Below are 16645 nucleotides of genomic sequence, written 5' to 3'. Positions count from 1 at the left end.
GAGGTCGAGACCAGCCTGATCAACATGGAGAAACCCCGTCTCTACTAAAAATACAAAATTAGCTGGGCATGGTGGCATATGCCTGTAATCCCAGCTACTTGGGAGGCTGAGGCAGGAGAATCGCTTGAACCCGGGAGGCGGAGGTTGCAGTGAGCTGAGATTGGGCCATTGTACTTCGGCCCGGGCAACAAGAGTGAAACTCCGTCTCAAAAAAAAAAAAAAAAGACAGGAAATTCAAAAGTTATTTATTTTTTTGAGACAGAGTCTGGTCTGTCTGGTCTCTAAGATTCTCCTGCCTCAGCTCCCCCAGCAGCTGGGACTACAGGTGCCCACCACCACACCTGGCTAATTTTTTGTATTTTTAGTAGAGATGGAGTTTCACTGTGTTAGCCAGGATGGTCTCCCGGGTTCACACCATTCTCCTGCCTCAGCCTCTCCAGCAGCTGGGACTACAGGCGTGCGCCACCATGCCCGGCTAATTTTTTGTATTTTTAGCAGAGACAGGGTTTCACCGTGTTAGCCAGGATGGTCTTGATCTTCCTGACCTTGTGAATCCACCGCCTCAGGCCTCCCCAAAGTGGCTTGGGATCACAGGTGTGAGCCATCGCGCCAGTCTCAAAAATTATTTCGACAAGAAAAAGACAAATTTAAACTATCCACAAATTTTAAACTTTTTTTTTTTTTTGAGACATGTTGCACAGGATGGAGTACAGTGGCATGATCACAGCGCACTGAAACCTCAATCTCCGGGCTCAAGCAATTCTCCCACCTCAGCCTCCTGTGTTGCTGGGATTATAGGCATGCACCACCACGCCTGGCTAATTTTCATATTTTTGTAGAGATGGGGGATTTGCCATGTTGCCCAGGCTGGTCTCGAACTCCTAAGCTCAAGTGATCCGCCTGCCTCTGCCTCCCAAACTGCTGGGATTTCAGGCATGAGCCACTACACCTGGCCAAATTTTAAACTTTTATATGGCAAAAACTAGTGATTCCCACAGTATGGTCCCTGGACCAGCAGCAGTAGCAGCAGCATCACCTGGGAACTTGTTGGACATGCAAATTCTTGCCTTCCACCCATCTTACTGAACCAGAAACTCTGGGTGTGATGCCCAGCAACCCAGGTTTCAATGAGTTTTCCACGTGATTCTGATACATCACTGAAGTTTGAGGACCACAAAGTCAACAGCCAAAAAATAAAATTGGAAAAAAAATTTGTAACAAAGATAACATTTAGAAGATTAATACTTACATAGAGTTTTTATAAGTTGATGAGAAAAGAACAAATAACCAAATAGAAACATGGGCAAAGCATATGAATAGCAATCAGACAGAAGCAAATCAAACTATGACAAATGAAATGATTAAATTCACCTCTAGTAAGGGACATGCAAATTAAAATAACAATGTACTTTACATTCATCAAGACAGGAACAATTTTTTTTTTTTTGAGACAGAGTTTTCACTCTTGTCACCCAGGCTGGAGTGCAGTGGCGCGATCTCGGCTCACTGCAACTTCCGCCTACCGGGTTCAAGTGATTCTCCAGCATCAGCCTCCCGAGTAGCTGGGATTACAGGTGACCACCACCATGCCCAGCTAATTTCTGTTTTTAGTAGACACTAGGTTTCACCATGTTGGCTAGGCTGGTCTCGAACTCCTGACCTCAGGTGATCCACCTGCCTCGGCCTCCCAAACTGCTGGGAGTACAGGTGAGCCACCGAGCCCCCAGCACGACAGGAACAAATTTAAAAAGAGCAGTAGCCACCTATGCCGAAGGGAAACGTGGTACTTTTTCATACAGGGTTGGTGAATGGGCAGGTGACACAGCCCTTTGTGGAAAGCCATCTGGCCAACATCATACAAAAACTGAAAATCCATAACAGCATTCACCTAGCAAATCCAACTCCTGGGAACCTTCATAGCCCCCAGAAATAAAAGCACGCATATGTAAAAATACAGCACAAGGGTGTTTAGTGGAGCCATTATTGATAGCAGCAAAAAAACGAATCAAGTGAATGCCCCCGTATTGGTATAGCTAAAGAAGTTCTGGGCATTCTGCAGCATGAAATATAATGCACCATTAAAAAGCATAAAATTAGAGCAGAGGATCTCAACAGTAGGCTGCAACAGGATCAACCTGGAGGGCTTGTTAACCCAGATCACGGCTGGGCCTGGTGCAGCACTTTGGGCGGCTGAGGAGGGCGGATCACCTGAGGGTCCAGGAGTTTGAGACCAGCCTGGCCAACATGGTGAGAACCCTGTCTCTACTAAAAAAAAACAAATAGCTGGGCGTGGTGGCACATGCTTATAATCCCAGTTACTCCAGAGGCTAAGACAGGAGAATCGCCTGAACCCAGGAGGCGGAGGTTGCAGTGAGCAGAGGATGGCGTCACTGAATTCCAGCCTGGGCAACAGAACGAGATGCCGTCTGAAAACAAAACAAACAAATAAACAAAAACCCAGATCACTGGGCCCCATCCTCAGAGTTTGTAATTCAGTAGATTTGGAGGGGAGTCTAAAATTTCTGTTTCTAAAAATTCTCAGATGATACTGATGCTGCTGGTCAGGGACTACACTTTGAGAATCACTGGTGTAGGATACTGTTAAGTGAGATGAGTGAATGTAAAAATATATTTAATATAGTCCAATTTTGTAAAATAAACAGCTCTCCAACTGCTATACATGTGTGTATAATCATATGAAAAAATATGACAAATGCTACACAGGACATTAACATGAGTTTACTTGTGAGTTGGTGGAGGGGGGAGTAAGAGGACACCAGTTAAAAACTATATACCATATATGGACCACGACACACAGATCATCTTTTACACTGTTATGTAAATTGTTGTGTAATATGATTAAAAGAAAAAACAAGTAGTTCCTAGCCTTAATATTACTTCACTTAAAGCACAACAGTAGGAAAAACCACCACACCCTTTTTCAGGCATGAACATACTGCTACGACGACACAGGAGAGGAAAGGTATGGGGAGAGTGCAAGACTGAGCAAGCATCCTGTGGGGGTGATGTTATAAGGGGCGGGTAAACCTGTGGGAAGGAACCTCAATCAGTACATGAGTCACAGGAAACCACAAGGGAAGGGCCCACTGATAGGCACAGCCAACATCTCCCTGACTTTCAAAATAGAGAGAATTAAGATGAAACATTTGAGTGTCTGGACACAGGCCATTATCATTATCAGGTGGCTTGATTATATAAAATAACCTACCCATTCTGAAGAGCTGTTGTGGGGTCATAGGTCAAGGCCATGCTGCCCTATAAAGAAGAACACAGTGTTCACATTGTGAGCCCTTGGGTGAGAACAGGAGCCGGTCCAGAATGTCCAAGGCTGGGAATGTTTTAGTTTAACAAATTAAAGCCTGGACAAGTCTCACTACAGCTGTTTCAGAGTTTTTCTGATTCTGCAGGCCACAAAGCCCCACTCGAGAACATACTGGCAGTATGTTAACAGCCAGCATCTCTCAATTACATACTGTAGCTCTCAAGCTTTCCACCTAAGCTCAGAGAAATCATGCCATGATCATTTCCATTCCACTTAATGTCGTTAGTACTCCTGTCTCCTCAGAGGTCCTCTTACCATGTCTCCATTCCTTGGCCAAGCCCGTCCATTTTGCACAAAATTTTCCTTGGTTCTGTCGTTTCTTTGGCCCGCCATCAGCAAATTTGCAAAGCAAGGGATCAGATGGGGCTGCCAAGAGAGAAGGGAAATGGGCAGCTGAGTCCCACCTCATGTGGCCCAGGCACACTCATGCAAAGCTGCTCCAGAATCTTCACTGGAAGTACAACCTGTGGCCCTCTCAGCCTGAGCCCCAGATGCCTCACCTGGTACTCCAGGGGGTGTCTTAATATATTTTCCATTAAAGTGGGTGATGATGGCTTCACACTTCTCTGTGGACTCCATCCTAAGGAGCATAAGAGGGGTTAGGCTCTAGCTTCTCCAGGATCTGTGCTCTCCACACATTGAAAGAGAAGCAAAGCTCTAAGTTCCCAGCCCCACAATTGCTCCAAATGTTATGACTACAGAAACACAGAGTACCACACAAATTCAAGGTTCTTGACGAGATAACCCCAGCTTGTAATGAAGGTTCTCTCAACTGGTCCTGTATGGGATCCTCATAGGAATGACAGTCTTCAGACTATTAACATGGGCCCTCTCTTGTGTCTGCCATGTAAATAAGAAAGAATACAAGAAATAGAGGCCATTATCATTATTTTTTATTAGAAAATTCTGAATGAAAATTGTTCCTTTAATTTGATAAAATTGTACAAGCTAACAATTTGTCAATATTTATTTTTTGCTTCTTGTAATTAAGGTCAGATCTAATTAGCTATTGATGATATCATTAAGATTTCATGAATCTGTGGAAGGAAAAAGCAATAAGAAAGAGTTCATGGCCCAGTAGTGATAGAAAAAGGAATGCTGGAATCTACTGAGTTAGTTTCTTGTGAAGAAAGAGAAATAAGGAATCAGAAGACTGAGATTCCAGCACCAGCTTGCCACCCAGAGCTCTGTGAGTGAGGACACACAAAAAGCCTGTGATTGGCCGCATGCGGTGGCTCATGCCTGTAATCCCACACTTTGGGAGACCGAGGCAGATCATTTGAGGTCAGGAGTTTTAGACCAGCCTGGACAACATGGAGAAACCCTGTCTCTACTAAAAATACAAAAATTAGCCGGGAGTGGTGGCATGTGCCTGTAATCCCAGCTACTTGGGGAGGCAGAGGTGAGAGAATCGCTTGAACCTGGGAGGCGGAGGTTGCAGTGAGCCAAGATTGCGCCATCGCACTCCAGCCTGGGCAACAGGGCGAGAATTCATGTCAAAAAAAAAAAAAAGGCCAGGCACAGTGGCTCACATCTGTAATCCCAGTACCTTGGGAGGCCAAGGTGGGCAGATCACGAGGCCAGAAGATCAAGACCATCCTGGCCAACATGGTGAAACTCCGTCTCTACTAAAATTAAAAAAAAAAATTAGCTGAGCATGGTGGTGTTGCCAGTAGGTCCCAGCTACTCAGGAGGTTGAGGCAGAAGAATTGCTTGACCCCGAGAGGCAGAGGCTGCAGTAAGTTGAGATCACGCCACTCCACTCCAGCCTGGTGCGACAGAGCAAGACTCTGTCTCAAAAACACAACAAAAAACAAAACAAAACAAAAACCCCTCCGATCCACTCCTTATTTGTGCTTTAGAGATAACATCCATCTATCCTACCACATGGTGTTGTGGTAGATCAAAGGAGATAATGTATATAAATGTGTTCTAAAAATTATAAGGGACTATATAGAACAAGGAACAGTATTTTCACCTATTTCCATATTTAAAGTAACTCAGTATATTTAACCTATTTCCATATTTAAAGTAAGACTCACATTTTCTGTGCCAGCAGACCCCCAGAAATATGAACCATTCCTATAAAAGATTTTTTTTCTTTTTTTGAGATAGAGGTCGTGCTCTGTTGCCCAGGCTGGAGTGCAGTGGTGTGATCTCAGCTCATTGCAAAGCTCCGCCTCCCGGGTTCATGCCATTCTCCTGCCTCAGCCTCCTGAGTAGCTGGGATCACAGGTGTCTGTCACCACACCCGGCTAACTTTTTTGTATTTTTAGTAGAGACGGGGTTTTCACCGTATTAGCCAGAATGGTCTCGATCTCCTGACCTCGTGATCCACCCGCCTTGGCCTCCCAAAGTGCTGGGATTACAGGCGTGAGCCATTGCGCCCGGCCGAAAGAAGATTTTTTTTTTTTTTTTTAGTAGAGACGGGGTTTCACCATATTAGCCAGAATGGTCTCGATCTCCGACCTCGTGATCCGCCCGTCTCGGCCTCCCAAAGTGCTGGGGATTACAGGCTTGAGCCACCGCGCCCGGCCTCTTTTTTTTTTTTTTGTTTTTTGAGACGGAGTCTCACTCGTCGCCGGGGCTGGAGTGCAGTGGCCGGATCTCAGCTCACTGCAAGCTCCGCCTCCCGGGTTCACACCATTCTCCCTGCCTCAGCCTCCCAAGTAGCTGGGACTACAGGCGCCCGCCACCTCGCCCGGCTAGTTTTTGTATTTTTTAGTAGAGACGGGGTTTCACCATGTTAGCCAGGATGGTCTCGATCTCCTGACCTCTTGATCCGCCCGTCTCGGCCTCCCAAAGTGCTGGGATTACAGGCTTGAGCCACCGCGCCCGGCCAAAGAAAGAAGATATTTTTAAAAGTCCTCAAATTGAGCCTTTTAGAGAAAACCACACATTAGGTATCGTAGAGCTGTGGTGTTCTGTTGGGTACTTCTACTCCTTACAGTCTTTCCAAAGGGTAAGCAGGCCGTGGAGCATTTCAGAATCTCAACTTTCTCAAAAACTGTTAAATCTGATCTTCCTGAGGGAGAGCTCCTGAAGGCTAATGATCAAGGCTGAAGTCCCCTCTTACAATAGCTCCTCTCAAATGGTTTCCAATTTTTTTTTTTTTTTTTTTTTTTTTTTTTTTTTTTTTTTGAGACGGAGTCTTGCTCTGTCGCCCAGGCTAGAGTGCAGTGGCTGGATCTCAGCTCACTGCAAGCTCCGCCTCCCGGGTTTACGCCATTCTCCTGCCTCAGCCTCCGGAGTAGCTGGGACTACAGGCGCCCGCCACCTCGCCCGGCTAGTTTTTTGTATTTTTAGTAGAGACGGGGTTTCACCATGTTAGCCAGGATGGTCTCGATCTCCTGACCTTGTGATCCGCCCGTCTCGGCCTCCCAAAGTGCTGGGATTACAGGCTTGAGCCACCGCGCCCAGCCCCAATTCTTTAGAAACAACAAAGTTGGGGGACTTTAGCAAGTTGTCAATTCACACATAAAAAATCAATTTTGATGACAGAACACCTTGGTTCTTGGCATATAATTCAGAAGAATTTTTTTGTTTGTTTTTTTAGATGGAGTCTCGCTCTGTCGCCCAGGCTGGAGTGCAATGGTACAATCTCAGCTCACTGCAACCTCCTCCTCCCAGGTTCAAGCGATTCTCCTACCTCAGCTCCCGAGTAGCTGGGATTACAGGCATGTGCCACCACGCCTGGCTAATTTCTGTACTTTTAGTAGAGATGGGGTTTCACCATGTTGTCCAGGCTGGTCTCAAACTCCTGGCCTCAAGTGATCTGCCTGCATCGGCCTCCCGAAGTGCTGGGATTACAGGCACAAGACACCACGTCTGGCCAGAAGAAATTTTTTTTTTTTTTTTTTTCCGAGACGGAGTCTTGCTCTGCCGCCCAGGCTGGAGTGCAGTGGCCAGATCTCAGCTCACTGCAAGCTCCGCCTCCCGGGTTTACGCCATTCTCCTGCCTCAGCCTCCCGAGTAGCTGGGACTACAGGCGCCCGCCTCGTCGCCCAGCTAGTTTTTTTTTTTGTATTTTTTAGTAAAGATGGGGTTTCACCGTATTAGCCAGGATGATCTCGATCTCCTGACCTCGTGATCCGCCCGTCTCGGCCTCCCAAAGTGCTGGGATTACAGGCTTGAGCCACCACGCCCGGCCTGCCAGAAGAAATTTTTAAAATTCCTGTTTTAACAAAATTCTTTCCATTCCCATCTACTTACTTATGAGAACAAGTTTTCTCAGCATGAAAACAAAAAGCAGGAACAGAACTGGCATTAAACTCTCCCTTGTTATAGTAATAAACAATATTAATTTATGCTTACCTGACCTAATTAGAAAAACTAAACAAAACAAAACCTATCCATGTCATAGATGCTTCTGCATTTGCAATAAAATTTACTTCTATAAAATAATTTGGCTGGGTATGGTGGCTCACCTCTGTAATCCCAGCACTTTGGGAGGCCAAGGTGGGTGCATCACTTGAGGCCAGGAGTTCAAGACCAGCCTGGCCAACCTGGTAAAACCCATCTCTACTAAAAATACAAAAATTAGCTGGGCGTGGTGGCGTGCACCTGTAATCACAGCTACTTGGGAGGCTGAGGCACAAGAATCGCCTGAACCCGGGAGGCGGAGGTTACAGTGAGCTGAGATTGCACCACTGTACTTCAGCCTCGGCAACAGAATGAGATGCCATCTCAAAAAAAAAAAAAAAAAAAAAAAAAAGGCCAGGCACAGTGGCTCATGTTTAAATCCCAGCACTTTGGGAGGCTGAGGCGGGAGGACTGCTTGAACACAGGCGTTCAAGACCAGCCTGGGCAAAACAGTGAGACCCCCATCTCTACAAAAAAATTAAGAAATTAGGCCGGGTGCAGTGGCTCATGCCTGTAATCCTAGCACTTTGGGAGGCCGAGGTGGGTGGATTGCCTGAGCTCAGCTCAGGAGTTCGAGACCAGCCTGGGCAACACGGTAAAACCCAGTCTCTACTAAAATACAAAAAATTAGCTGGGCGTGGTGGCATGTGCCAGTAGTCCCAGCTACTTGGGAGGTTGAGGCAGGAGAATTGCTTGAACCTGGGAGGCAGAGGTTGCTGTGAGCCAAGATTGCACCACTGCACTCCAGCCTGGGCGACAGAATGAAACTCCATCTCCAAAAAAAATAAATAAAAAAAATAAAAAATTTGCTGCCCCCACCATACCCCACCAAAAAAATTAGCTGGGCATGGCAGTGGGGGCCTGTAGTTCCAGATACTCAGGAAGTGGAGGTGTGAGGATCACTTGAGCCCAGAAGGTCAAGACTGTGGTGAGCCAGGATCGTACCACTGCACTCTAGCCTGCACAACCAAGTGAGACCCTGTCTCAATAATAATAATAATAATAATAATGTTGTATGAACATTTTATTTTATTTATTATTATTTTTTTGAGACGGATTTTTGCTCTTGTTGTCCAGGTTGGAGTGCAGTGGTGCAATCTCGGCTCACTGCAACCTCCGCCTCCTGGGTTCAAATGATTCTCTTGCCTCAACCTCCTGAGTAGCTGAGATTACAGGCGCCCGCCACCATCCCCAGCTAATTTTTGCATTTTTAGTAGAGACGGGGTTTCGCCATGTTGACCAGGCTGGTCTTGAACTCCTGACCCCAAGTGATCCACCCACCTCGGCCTCCCAAAGTGCTGGGATTACAGGCGTGAGCCACTGCCCCTGGCATTGTATGAACATTTTAAGATATTTATGTTGTCTGGGCAATTGTGAGCTCATCATTGTAAAGATAATTTTTTTTTTTTTTTTTTTTTGAATCTCACTCTGTCATCCAGACTGGAGTGCAGTGGCGTGATCTCAGCTCACTGCAACCTCCATCTCTCAGGTTCAAGTGACTCTCTCACCTCAGCCTCCTGAGTAGCTGGAATTACAGGTGCCCACCAACACACCCAGCTAATATATATATATATATTTTTTTTTTTAGACAGAGTCTTGCTCTGTCACCCGGGCTGGAGTGCAGTGGCCGGATCTCAGCTCACTGCAAGCTCCGCCTCCCGGGTTTTACACCATCCTCCTGCCTCAGCCTCCGGAGTAGCTGGGACTACAGGCGCCCGCCACCTTGCCCGGCTAGGTTTTTTTTTTGTATTTTTAGTAGAGACGGGGTTTCACCGTGTTAGCCAGGATGGTCTCGATCTCCTGACCTCGTGATCCGCCCATCTCGGCCTCCCAAAGTGCTGGGATTACAGGCTTGAGCCACCGCGCCCGGCCTAATTTTTATATTTTTGGTAGAGATGGGGTTTCACCATTTTGGCCAGGCTGGTCTCGAACTCCTGACCTCAAGTGATCTGCCCACCTCAGCCTCCCAAAGTGCTGGGATTACACAGGCATGAGCCACCACGCCTGGCCAAAATTTTAAATTTATATACATAAATATAAATTTATGTATATATTTATACATATATATGGCATAAATGTATATGGCAGAGAAGTATGACAAGATGATCCATAAAGCCTTTAATTATAAAAATATATTACACTAGAATAAAATTCTATAAAGAAATGGCATAGAAACTAAATTCTATAGAGAAATGGAATAGAAACACAAGATCAAGAAGAAAAAATGAATATTATAAGAATGATATGAGATTTATGACTATAGTAGTCCCCCCTTATCCTCAGGAGAAACATTCCAAGGCCCCTAGTGGATGCCTGAAACCATGGATAGTACCAAACCCTAGATATACTATGCTTTTTCATCTGATAGCCACGATGGCTACTAAGTGACTAATGGACGGGTAGCATTTGCAGTGTGAATACTTTGGACAAAGGGTGGATGGAGCGGACAACATGAAATTTTTTATTTATTTATGTTTTTGAGACAGAATCTCACCATGTGACCCATGTTAGAGTACAGTGGTGCGATCTCGGCTCACTGCAACCTCTGCCTCTCAGGTTCAAGCAATTCTACTGCCTCAGCCTCCTGAGTAGCTGGGACTACAGGTGCACACCACCACGCCTGGCTAATTTTTGTATTTTTAATAGAGATGGGGTTTTACCATGTTGACCAGGCTGGTCTTGAACCCCTTATCTCAAGTGATCTGCTCACCTCAGCCTCCCAAAGTGTTGGGATTACAGGCATGAGCCACTGAGCCCAGCCTGAAATTTAATCATGCTACTCAGAATGGCATACAATTTTAAAACATATTAACTGTTTATTTCTGGAATTTTCCGTTTAATATTTTCAGTTGACTGTGGGTAACTGAAACCATAGAAAGTAAAACCATAAATAAGGGGGGACTACTCCATTTTTTTTTTTTTTTTGAGATGGAGTTTCGCTCTTGTTGCCCAAGCTGGAGTGCAATGGCGCGATCTCAGCTCACCGTAACCTCCGCCTCCCAGGTTCAAGTGATTCTCCTGCCTCAGCCTCCTGGGTAGCTGGGATTACAGGCATGCGCCACCATGCCCAGCTAATTTTGTATTTTTAGTAGAGATGGGGTTTTTCCACGTTGGTCAGACTGGTCTAGAACTCCCGACCTCAGGTGATCCGCCCGCCTCAGCTTCCCAAAGTGTTGGGATTACAGGCATGAGTCACCACACCCAGCCGAGAGTACTGTATTAAAAAAAAAATAGCACTTTGTTTTTTGTTTTTTTTGGGGGGGGTGTAGGGGTAAGGGGAACTAGGAAGTGGCTAGGGGTCCTATGGGCCCATAGCTCCATCCCCAGGGCAAGGCCCACCCCATCTGCCTCCAGCCCTACCCATGCTCCTGTATTGATTTATTGAGACAGGGTCTCTCACTCTGTAACCCAGGCCAGAGTGCAGTGGTGTGATCACAGTTGACTGCAGCTTTGACCTCCTGGACTCAGGTGATCCTCCAATCTTAGCCTCCCAGGTAGCTGGGACTACTGGCATGTGCCACCATGCTTGGCGAATTTTTTTGTTTGTTTTGTTTTTATAGAGATGGGGTTTCACGTGTTGCCCAGGCTGGTCTTGAACTCCTGAGCTCAAGCAATCTGCCCGCCTCAGCCTCCCAAAGTCCAGTTTTTTTTTTTTGAGACAAGTCTCACTCTGTCACCTAGGCTGAAGTGCATGTTGCCCAGGCTGGAGTGCAGTGGCACGATTTCAGCTCACTGCAAGCTGCGCCTCCTGGGTTCACACCATTCTCCAGCATCAACCTCCCGAGTAAGCTGGGACTACAGGCGTCTGCCGCCACACCCGGCTAATTTTTTTGTATTTTTAGTAGAGACGGGGTTTCACTGTGTTCGCCAGGATGGTCTTGATGTACTGACCTCATGATCCGCCCGCCTGGGCCTCCCAAAGTGCTGGGGTTACAGGCGTGAGTGAGCCACCGCGTCCGGACAAAGTCAGGTATTTTTTAAATGAATGATTTGTGTATCAGATTGCTATGTATTTAGATCTCATTTGAATACATTTTTAAATGAGGTAACAGTTTTATTTTAAATGCCAATATTTATAATTTGCTGGAAATCATACTTTGCATGAATCTGAACATATGAAGAAAACTTGTAGACATTAACATAGAAACATACAAGAGATTTCATAGTTTTTCAAAAGTCTCTAAAGCCACAGTTCCTAAACTGTGCTCTCAGGGACTGTGGGTGGCTGTGGTGAACTCAGAGGGGCACAATGAGGGTTATTTTAACTCTTTGAAGAAAAACAGCAATATCTGTTGGAGAATGTGTACACTACTAGCTCAAAATTGTTTACTGTTTCAACATTAGTTCCCTCTACAATCCTTTTGATAGATAACATCGTATTTTCACAAAGCTGGGTTTAAATAGTTGCTATGACAAAAGCAAATACCATAAGAAAACCAATATGTAACAGGAAATGAGTGTGTAGGTGTCCATTCTGATACCAAATTTTGAGAAGTTGTGCAATTCCAACAGGCACATATTCCATTAGTAAGTATAGTTAGAATGAAATAAAGACATTCTCTCTTTCAATATTTGTGTATTATTTTTTCAAACAGCTACAACGTTGTTAAAGCATAAACACTTCTTAAGCTGTGTGGACCATGAAGTTATTGCTGTCAGGAAATTTTTTTTTTTAAGTTGTGTGGACTGGCTGGGCGTGGTGGCTCATGCCTGTAATCCCAGCACTTTGGGAGGCCGAGGTGACCTGAGGTCAGGCCGAGGTGACCTGAGGTCAGGAGTTGGAGACCAGCCTGGACAACCTGGTGAATCCCATCTTTACTAAAAATACAAAAATTAGCTGCACATGGTGGCAGGCGCCTGTAATCCCAGCTACTCAGGAGGCTGAGGCAGGAGAATCACTTGAACCCGGGAGGCGGAGGTTGTAATGAGCCGAGATTGTGCCCATTGCACTCCAGCCCGGGCGACAGAGCGAGACTCCGTCTCAAAAAAAAAAAAAAAAAGTTGTGTGGACCATTCAGTTACTTAATAAATTGAACTGTTAGGTATTTATTTTGGTCTAGGGTGAAAAACTATTAAATAACTAAGGGTGCCACAAACTGAGAAAGGTTGAGAACCTCTGCTTTAAGGGAGTATGGAAGCAAAGTAAGTTCGATGGTCCCAAGCCAAGGAACTCTCCTTTAGTTATACCCGGGATTGCCAGCAGGTGGTGCTACTAAGATTGAGTCAGCTGGGGAAGAGGAACTATTTCTTTTTTTTTGAGACGGAGGAGTCTGGCTTTGTCGCCCAGGCTGGTGTGCAATGGCGCGATCTCGGCTTACTGTAACCTCCGCCTACCGGGTTGAAGTGATTCTCCTGCCTCAGCCTCCTGAGTAGCTAGGATTACAGGATCCCGCCACCACACCTAGTTAATTTTTGTATTTTTAGTAGAGACAGGGTTTCACCAGGTTGGCCAGGCTGGTCTCAAACTCCTGACCTCAGGTGATCCACCCGCCTCAGCCTCCCAAAGTGCTGGGATTACAGGCATGAGCCACCACACCCGGCCAAGAGAAACTATTTCTTGTTCCCAAGGTCTGAAACACTCAGAGTAAGGGGGTGTTCATGGACCAGACAAGATATTATAAATCTAAAAGGGGTGCTTAGCTCACTTAGTCCAGTCATTTTGAAACCAAAAAAAAAAAAAAAAGTCAAAAGAGAATCCTTTCAAATAAAATCTTAAAATAAATAAAAGCAGAGACATTTCTTAAGTGGGCTAAGGGAGGCTGATGCCCTGCGACAGTGAGGGCAGATACCAGAGCCCAAAGAAGGGCACCCAGGAAAACTGCAGGTATAGGGAAGACTTTGGGAAATTTCCTTATCTGAATCAATCTCCACCTCAGAGAGTCAACGAAGGCTCACAAAGCTCTGATATCACAGATGCAGAATTGTTCTAGAATAGAGATCTGAAAAGGAAGATCAACTTCATCCTACTGATCTCAAAGCCAGAAGGATCAGGGCTCTGCTCTAACACCCACTCCTGTAAGACCCTGGGCAAATCAATTCATACTGAAGAGTTCACTTTCCTCATCCATAAGATGGAGAATATTTATCTCATGGGGCTGTTGTAAAGATTAAATGAGACAAGATGAGAAATACTCAGTAAACTATAAGAATATACAGAATTTTTTACTCTGTTTGGGTCTGGATTAAAGGAACAAAGCCTATCGTAGCAGGAAGTAGTAGGGAGCTCAGCCGAGTGTGGTGGCTCATGCCTGTAATCCCAACTGCTTATGTGGCTGAGGCAGGAGGATCACTTGAGCCCAGATGTTCAAGAGCAGCCTGGGCAACACAGCAAGACCCCATCTTTATTAAAAAATTTTTTTAGGTAGGGGCTAATGGGTTTTTGAGTATTGTAACCTATAAAAAAATGAACTTTTTTTTTTTTTTTTTTAGAGACAGAGTCTCACTCTGTTCCCCAGGCTGGAGTGCAGTGGCACGATCTCAGCTCACTGCAACCTCCGCCTCCTGGGTTCAAGCAATTCTCCTGCCTCAGCCTCCCAAGTAGCTGGGATTACAGGCATGCGCCACCACATCCAGCTAATTTTTGTATTTTTAGTAGAGATGGGGTTTCATCATGTTGGCCAGGCTGGTCTCAAACTCCTGACCTCAGGTGATGTGCCTGCCTTGGCCTCCCAAACTGCTGGGATTACAGGTGTAAGCCACCGCCTGGCCTAAAATGAACTTTTGACTTACCATCAAGTATTTTTTAATAATAGTATAGTATTTTGACCTTGTGTGGGAAAGGCACAGATTTTGTTTTCTGGTGACCCCTAAGTGACATTTGTTATTTACCTCATCATTTCCCCACTCCTGCCATCCTCACCTTGCAAAGCCAACACCTCTGCTGGTCCCACTGGTATCTCGAAGGATACGGGTAGAGATAACCTGGCCAAAGGGCTTCAGCATCCCCTCCAGTTCCTGCTCATCCATTGACAGTGGGAGGTTTGAGATGTATAAATTTGTGGGGTCCTGTTCCTGTTGCTATGGAAATAATAATGAGAAAATGAGGCTCACATCTCTTATCCCTCTCCCACCCTCAGCCCTCCTCACAAATGACATTTCAGAAAAGAGACTATAGGAACGGTCCCACATAAACAGAGATTATTCTATTTGTTAACACCCAGTCCCACTACCACGGGTTGTATATTGAGTTCCAGGAGGGAAAAGCGCAGATTTAATATTTCTAGTACTATACAAGCCCATCATACAAGTCATAAACGGTGTTTGGCTGTCTCTTTTAGAAACAGGCAGAGCAGCATTCCCGCTCTCCCCAGCAGCCAGTGTGGTGCCCGAGGCTGGATTCCCTCAGACTGCCTTGCTCCTTGGCTGGCTTGTTTGAGCAGTCCCTCCCCACTTCTTTTCTGGCCAGGCCACGCAGAATCCTCTAAGTAGTAATGCCTGTTCACTACCTGATGGAGGAAGAGCAGGAAGAGGGGAGAAGGGAACAGGGAAAGAGCCAGATGTGGAGTTCACTGGGTCACCATGGAGCCCTGAAAGCTACAGTCTCCTAGGACCCTGAAGGCTCCTAAACCTTTGAGCTTTTGCCAGAGGGTTTTCCTCCTGGAAGAAGAGGTAGGAGAGCCTTTTCAGGGGACAGAAGGTGCAAAATGGCAATATCATCCAATAGTTGTATTTTTAAGAATTTAAGCAGTCACACTGCCCTAAACAGTGGTGGTCACCAGCAACCTTAATCCTCTTCTGCCTTTTCCTTTTGTTTTCTTTTTCTTTAACTATTACAGAAAAGGTGTCTAGCAGGCCTGCCTCACAAGCTCTACGTATAACACTCATAACAGCTTCAGAAAGGCAAAGGGATGACCAGGCGCGGTGGCTCATGCCTGTAATCCCAGCACTCTGGGAGGCCGAGGTGGGTGGATCACAAGGTCAGGAGATCTAGACCATCCTGGCTAACACGGTGAAACCCTGTCTCTACTAAAAATACAAAAAATTAGCCAGGCGTGGTGGTGGGTGCCTGTAATTCCAGCTACTTGGGAGGCTGAGGCAGGAGAATGGTATGAACCCGGGAGGCGGAGCTTGCAGTAAGCCGAGATTGCGCCACTGCACTCCAGCCTGGGCAACAGAGGGAGACTCTGTCTCTAAATAAATAAATAAATAAATAAAATTAAATAGAAAGGCAAGGGGACAATCCCACCTAACAGAAGAAGTGAGAGAAAAGCTTCTAGATTTCTAGTAGTCTAGGTGAAGACAACAGTTTCAGACAGATCTGAGAAGGGACAGTTTCCTCCCTTGATGTGGCTTCCCTCCTGCCTCCCCAGCCCACTACCCAGCCCCTATGGGGAACAACATTGGGAGGTGGAGAGCATTGTTCTGAAATTCTGAGTTGCACAACTGACTTGTTTAGAGAATGCTGCAAAACCATCACAAACTGTCTGGTAGGGAAGTGGGGCCAGGGTGCATAATACAGGGAAAATAAGGAAGCAGCAGGAGTACTGGAAGAGGCCGCCTTACCTTTCTTGCTGCCAATAACTTGGTGAGAGGAACAGAGCTGATAGAGCTACCTGCCACAGACTTTGAATACATCTTCCTCCAGCAGCCAGGGGTGCTCATGGACTGTCTAGAAAGCACTGTGGATAGCCCTTGCCCACTCAATTTCATGGTTCGCAAGCCCTCTGGAAACCTTAGAACTGGAAATTTGGTGCTAACCACAAACCCCTTGGAGGAACAGACATGGGGTAGTACCCTTACCTTTGCCATCTGTGCCTGTACACCACTGGCCTTCAGTGCTGTTACAGCTTTCTGTGCTGCTGAAGGGCTGTCAAAATCTACAAAGCCATAGCCTGGAACAGAGAAACAGCATCATCACTCGGAAGTGGGAGGTGTAAGGAACACAGGGAGGTCCAGGCTTTTCAGGAGACAGAGGAAGGGTTATGATCCATGTAACAGAAA

At 45.9% G+C, this 16645-nt stretch overlaps 1 pseudogene; it reads right to left on the bottom strand.

The window, feature by feature from the left end:
• Positions 1–2959: 2959 nt before the first annotated feature.
• The window catches only part of LOC115892004, a 50214-nt pseudogene continuing 36528 nt past the window's right edge, over positions 2960–16645 (bottom strand).

Source organism: Rhinopithecus roxellana, chromosome 10, assembly GCF_007565055.1.
Source record: "Rhinopithecus roxellana isolate Shanxi Qingling chromosome 10, ASM756505v1, whole genome shotgun sequence".
NCBI lineage: Eukaryota > Metazoa > Chordata > Mammalia > Primates > Cercopithecidae > Rhinopithecus > Rhinopithecus roxellana.
Note: the sequence above shows the minus strand (reverse complement) of the source record. Positions and strands in the feature narration are given on the sequence as shown.